Below are 7,157 nucleotides of genomic sequence, written 5' to 3'. Positions count from 1 at the left end.
AAGAATTAGGAGATTAAGAAAAAGATTCCCAATTAAAACTAATAATAGTTAAATATAATATTAAATTGACAATTTGGCAGTGGTACATTTTAATTAGAGATACAGATGAGGATAGCAAAGCTAATCATATATAATAAAGATTTTAAACAAAATAGTGTTTTGGCAGCTTGCAAATAAATATTTTGTTTACATTTTTAAATATGAATAATGAATCATATATCATAGGCCTAAAGGTTTATTAATCTAATGTATTTAGTTATAATTTATAAAGGGAATGATTAATGGTTCCTACCTGTTTTATAAACTATTTACCAATTATCTATTGATTACCTAATGTAGGGGTTCCCAAATGTGGACCTCGAAGATGACTGGTGCAGCCCCCAACCTTCAATCACCCCTTTTCTGAACTTTTACTATATTTTTACACTTTCTGAATAAAGTTTAAAGTTTAAAAACAATTAAAGTTCATAAATGTTCCCTAACAGAAATTTATAGGAAATAAAAAGGTGTGATTTGGGAGATATTTTGTTTTCATCTGTGGTTCATTTTCTACTGTGGCCCCCCATCCCATGCAACCTCCAGAAATTGGCCCTCCATCACCAGACATTGGGAACCCCTGACCTAATATAAAGTATTACTGATAATTTGCAGGGCCTGAGGAATTTGAATGAAGGTAGGTATGAAGATAATACATTTAAGTTAAAGAAGTAGTTACATTTAGATGTCTTTGACCAGTATCTCTTTATCATTGAAATGTATATTTCACATGCCATTAGCAAAATGTTAACTTGAATTGTAAACTAGATTTCAGGATAGAAAAGTGCTCCACTTTTAAAAATGCAGTTTTTCCAAGGTTTTGACATTAGGGTACAAGCTGTAATTTTCCAATACAGGAATAGATAACATAATTTTAAAGTATATTTAGAAATTGCTAGTTGAATTGGAGAATTGCTATTTCAATGAAAATAATTCATAACTCCCTGTTTACTTAAAGTAAAAAGAGAGATAAGAGCCAAATGCAACATCTGCGGCTGTCAGTGTACACGTTAACATTAAGATGCTATGGCAACAACATTCATTTTCAATCAGCAGGAGTGATGCTTATTACATCTTCAAGTACATTTGATGGTTTCTCTTCTTGGCAAGAAAAAGGGGTAAAACCGGGATACTGTGACTACAAATTATTCATCCACTTTCCTCAAATGGACTACAGCTGACAATTAATTATCTTTTGCAGTGATTTGTTCTTGCATGTGATTATTTTTTATTTATCTTTACTTTAGTATTATCATGTTTTTGTATTTACTCTTGTGGCTAAAATTAAACATTCTTAATAATAGCATTTATTTAGCTTTTGCTGCAGTGCTTCGCCACTTGATGGCAGTATATGCCCCCGTTATGTAAGTCGGTTTAGTAATCTGATTTATGGAAAGAAAGGATTTTTTCACTTCTTATATCTGCTACCAAACTCATATCCATGGTTTTCAAGAACTTCACTGGTTGCTAATAAAGGAGTTCTGTTTGAATATCAAGAGTTATGTTTGAACACACAGACACAGACACACTAATGCAGACACACATTGGAACTCTCCCAAATCCTTTTCAGTAAAAGTAATACTAACACAAATGCAACTTCGTTTTTTAAACTCTGGCTTGTAGTGAATTATTTCATCATTTGATGGACATGATTTTGTATATGATTCATGTTGATTTAAATGTAAAAATGTACATTATAGTAATTCGAATTATACATTTATTTATTTTATATATTTTTCCAAATGCTTTCATATCGAACATTGTATTCTCAAAGTGGTTTGAAATGCTAAGATTGTATTGTTGCTATTGTTGTTCAAACAGATACTTGCTGGCACTTATCTGTTCCCATCAATATTTGCTAATATATCAAAGCAACCAGTGCCTCAACGGAGAAAAGCATACAGACACAGACACAGCTAGACTATATAGAGGAAAGCAAAAAATCCCATCAATTGCAAGGTTTCCCTGGGTTTCCCCTCATCTTTTGCAGACATTGTTGAACACAGTGGAAGGAGTGTGGATTTCAATATGTCTGTGTATGCAGGATATTTTGCAATTCATTCTTGTGTCCTCAGTCCATTTGCTATCATCTAACTCAATGCATTGGTTCTCTTCAGAAACCACCTAGGCCCCACTGTAACTGAACATATACTGAATCCTTAGCGCTTAGCGCGTGATCGAAAACAACTCATGTTCTCTGAGGGTCTGTGGTCTAGACAGAACAGAGAACCACCCACCCCCCCCCCCCAAAAAAAGAAAAAAGGTACAAAAAAAATGATATTGTCCTACCTTGCATTGAAAAACATTGGTTGACTTTGTGGTAAACTTTTAGTTAAATGTATTAGTAAGATATGGTCATTTTAAGTCACGTGACAATAACTGTGTACCTTTAATTGGACATTCTCTTTCCCTGCAATAAAATCCCTTGTAAGATACATTTGAACATGTAATTCTTGAATCCCACATGAGGCACTAGCAGTCCGCTATTACGATTACTTAGTTTGCCGATTTGTGCTAACAGGAAATATGAACCCAGATATCACAAGATGGTCAGATGTTTGGGTAAAGCACTTTAAAGTAAAGATAGCAATCACCAATTTGCTCCAAGTGCTCATTTTAGCAAAGTGTCTGGCGCTACACTGGTGCAGAATGTTCAGATTCTCATTTGCAGTCCCTGCCTGATAGAGAGCACGTTGTTCTGGATCTCCAGTCTGGATTGTTTTAATATTTTTGAAACCAGTCTGGGGTTAAAGGAACTCTGTGGTGGGGGGGCTTTCTCATAACACAATCTCACTGTTAGTACAATTCAGACTCCTCCTGTCCCAGTCAGGGTGGGACAGACAAAGATTGACACACGAGAGAACTCCTTTGGACTATGTAAATGAATGCTCCTTTCCCCCAATATGTGAATGTCAGGCAGTAGCTCCCCGCTGAAACACTGTGTCACCACCAGATGGTGTTACACTATCACTAAGGGATTCTGTGTCCTCTGAGAAAGTAATTCATGAATAGAAGAAAACAAATCTAAGCAAAAAGTGTAAATCAATGATGTTCCACATACCCCTGGTGAGTCAATAGTTTGAGGCAGACGTGGGAAGACAAGTTCTTGCAAGTTCAAGGACAGTCCAGTGTCTGACTCCTACACTGTGAAGATGGACTTTCAAATTTCTTTCTGTAAGAGACAGTTTAAAAACATTACACTCAAAGAGACACAACTCTTTATACCTCTGTGAACATGTATATTTACTTTATACACCTATAAAGCAAGAAAGCCTTGGTAATCTGACAGCAACTACAGAAAGCCAGGTTTACAACTTGTATAACTGCAGACTGGGCGAAGCCGCTTTGGTCCACCGTAAGGTTATGAAACAGTCTGCAGGTACGGAATAATGAAAGACATATTAATCAAAGAGGAGGTTTGGAGGGGTATTATACCTCTATTCATTATTTAGAGCCTTCCTCAGTCCTAACTTTAAAAAAAAGTTTTTTGCTTAATCAACCCTGCTTTCTAATCCTTAGGGACTGAATTACAGGAAGAATGTTTTCTTGCTCATGGTCTTTCACGAAAATTTGCTTCACAGGTAATTGCATCGAACACTATACAATGCCCTTTGGAACTGGTAAGCTTTGGTAAGAGGGAAGCTGCATGCATGTGACCTATTTAGACAGCTTTTTGTTTTGTAGGGATCAGAAGACTGGCAAAACCACAAGAGGCATGGACAATAGTCATTGCTTATGGTCATTTTATGTTTTACTATCATTGTATGAACTGAGATTCAACTACGGCCTTGACCATGTCAAAAGATTCTTCCTTCAAACAAGTGCAAACCTGACATCAAGCACTGTGATTTTAATCTGTTTTTCTCAAAGTTTATAATTGGTATCTTCACCAACTTGGTGGAATAAAATTAGGAAAAGCCTCCTACTAGTTCTGAGAGGTTTTCTCAGTAGGCTTATGAGTTCAATTACATTTTAGCTTTTAAATCAAACCTGATTTTAATGGCATTTGACAAAATGGAAAAGCTAATTGTAGATAATTGATTGGCCAATAATAATGCTTGAATTATTAAATGTAATCATGTTATTTAAAGAGTATATATTCCCATATGACATGCTAATTTGAGTTACCTAATAAGTTCTTTAAGTTTTTATAAGAAAGGTTCTCTAAATATTTGTGCTGATGTTAACAAATGTTCTTGCTGCCTTAAGGAAAAAATACTGAAAAAGATGCTCTATTCAATGCTCAATAAACTGCAGTTCAAAAGGTTGCCACTTACCTCTAATAGTTGAATTGTTAGGGAGAGTTCATACATGGTACATACTTGAAGGTGTGTGGAGATAGACGTCAAAAAGGGATTGATATATTAAGTATTATTCCCCTGAAACTTGTGACTAGTTACCTCACATTACATCTGGCTATCCCTAAATAAACTTTCCTCTCTCACATGAATGTCATGTATAATTTCAGTTTCTATAGAAACTAGTGAACTGTGATGAGGTAAGTGGTTTTGCACTGGTGTTGCATTTTTGAGATCAAAATGATGACTTTGCAATGTCTTTTCAGTTCAGAAACTTAGAAGGAAAGCCGCTTAATGCCTCTTGTATTTAAGATTCACTATTAAAAGATTAGTTTATAATTAGTTTGTTTATTTTACATGGAATGGTCAAGAAAGGTTCATACATGGTTCATATAAGTGGAAAGTGGATATTTCCTTGATTTTCCAGAATTCTTCTGCCCCCTTTATATTTCATTTCTTTATTTATTTTTCAAAAGCTTTAGAGCATAAAATGTTCATGCATAACTCATGGTACACTGTTATGTTTGAATTATTGAAGAGGTTTCTGCTGGTGTAAGGAAATATTGGATGTTTCCAGAGTGTCTCCAGTGTGCAGAATTTCGTTAGCAAAACTTACCCTAACGAAAGTGAGGTGAATTCTAACACTCAGCTGCAGTAATCCTCATATGACCTATAACTATTTATGAGTGTTTGCCTAAAAATAATGAGGTACAATAAATACATTAGAGACACCTATTGTGGAAAAATCAAGAGTAATCTGGCATGGCCTACTAAGTCAATCATTTGTTTTCAGACCAACAAACAGCATGCATTAGGAAAATAACTTTAAAAATGAATTAATCATTATAATATTATTTTGTTTTGTATTTTCTCCGACTTTGTTATTTTTTAGATCCCATCCCCATAAAAAAAGCAAAAACATCTGCTTTAATGGTATCAAAAGATAAGACTGGATCAAATCGGTCTTTTAATCAAGAAAGAGAATGCTTTCAATTTGATTCTTCTTGATATAAAACAGCAAACGAAATGTCTTTTTAGTTAAACATCTGCATAACTAAATGACAGGAATGCTGAGCTCACACAAAACTGTATTGAAATGAGACTTTGGAATTACAGACAAATGATGCAATTGGATGTCGGCAGGAGCATGTGGAAAGCAATCAATCATGTATTTTGGGGGGTGGGCTTTAAGACACAATGCAAGGTATGAAAAACTCATACTTAGTGTGAGTTAGTCAAGCGGAAGAACATTAGGTAGGTTACCCACTGCTGTCATTCAGTTCTACCAGATAGTTGTACGATATCTTCTGTCACATACCACCTTTAGAGTCATGTTTGGTGAGGATTGTATTAGCAGAACACTGTTTGCAGTGTCATTGCACCCTGTGGGAGCCAACAACCTTGTCATGTTTTCTAACAGTCTTTGCCTTTCTCGTTTCCACTGTTTATACCATTGCTTTGCTCATAACTGGCAGTGTCCTTGTGGCTGCCATCTTCACATTTACTTTTTGCCCAGATCAGATCGATAGATTATGACTAGACAGCAGTGTCAATATGATCAGACAGTGAACCCTTGAGTCAGAACTGGTTTAGATGCCCATTGTCATTTTTCCCTTCCTGGTGTTTTGAAGCTGTTGTTTTTAATATTAATTTACCAGCTATTATTTTATCTTGAACAAAATAAAAGGCACATAAGCGTCTCCGTGTCTCTGTGACTGTTTGGACAGAAGAGGTCCTTAGAATCTGTTGAAATAGGCAGGAGGGAGATCATAGCTGTTACGGTGGAGTCCACTAAGGGAAACAGCCCCAGACCTGCTTCCTGTGCCCCTTGCATCTGGCAGAAAGCTTCACCGCCACGAACGGGGGGCAGGGGCAGATGCGGGGTGTCCCCAAGATGCCTGGATTTCAGCCAGGAAGTCAGGCAACAGGGGAAGGGCCTGTGGAGGCAGTTTGTTGGGCCTGCCCTCGATCGAAAGAGGGAACTTGGGGGAAATGCTCCTGCCTGGAAATTCGTAGGCGATCTGCATTGTGTTGTACAATGGCCAGGAATTCCCAAGAGACGTGAGGAGGGGCTGGAAGAAGGGTGTCTCCCATTGAGGTAGACATGGCTAAAGCAGGCCTGTCCTCCTCTGTTCTCTCCATGTCCTCTAGAGGCCAGGAGGGAGAGTGTGTCTTCAGCATGGACTTTACATACACAAATATTTCTGCTTATGGTGTCAAAATGTAATTCCTTCGAAAAACATAACCCAGAACTCAGGGTTCAGTCTGTGGTATGTAATTATTTATTTACAACTTGTGGTGTACGCATAGAAGGCATTGGCAAACTACGTCAAACTACGTTTTACCACAAACTTGAAGTGAATACATGCATTGTACCGGTTCATAGACTTGGACTGTTGAGAGTCTCTGTTCGCGACCTCATCAGAGATCTGGGATGTTTTCTCAACTTTGGTTTTCATACCTGAGCAAATTAAATTGAAACATTTACTTACATTATTACATTAGCGCCATGTTCACAACAATTCTTGGCAATGTGTTTGTACTTTTTTTTTTTGGCAGTCATTAAAAAACTACATTTTTTTGTTTTTAGATAACATGCAGCCTAATTGGATTAAGATGAAAAAAATATCTGAACAAATGTATGATACAGCCAGTTCTTAAACGTGGCAATATTATTTTTTTCCCATTTTTTTATCATCTCTGGAAATATCAACCCCTAAGCTGAACATGTGTATACTCTGTATGCCTAGTAAACATTAAGCACAGCTGTTCCCTAAAAGTCACACGAAGCAATAAAAGATTAGCATGTGAATTCCACCTGTG

This window comes from Amia ocellicauda, chromosome 10 (genome assembly GCF_036373705.1).
Source record: "Amia ocellicauda isolate fAmiCal2 chromosome 10, fAmiCal2.hap1, whole genome shotgun sequence".
NCBI classification, from domain to species: Eukaryota; Metazoa; Chordata; class Actinopteri; order Amiiformes; family Amiidae; genus Amia; species Amia ocellicauda.
Note: the sequence above shows the minus strand (reverse complement) of the source record.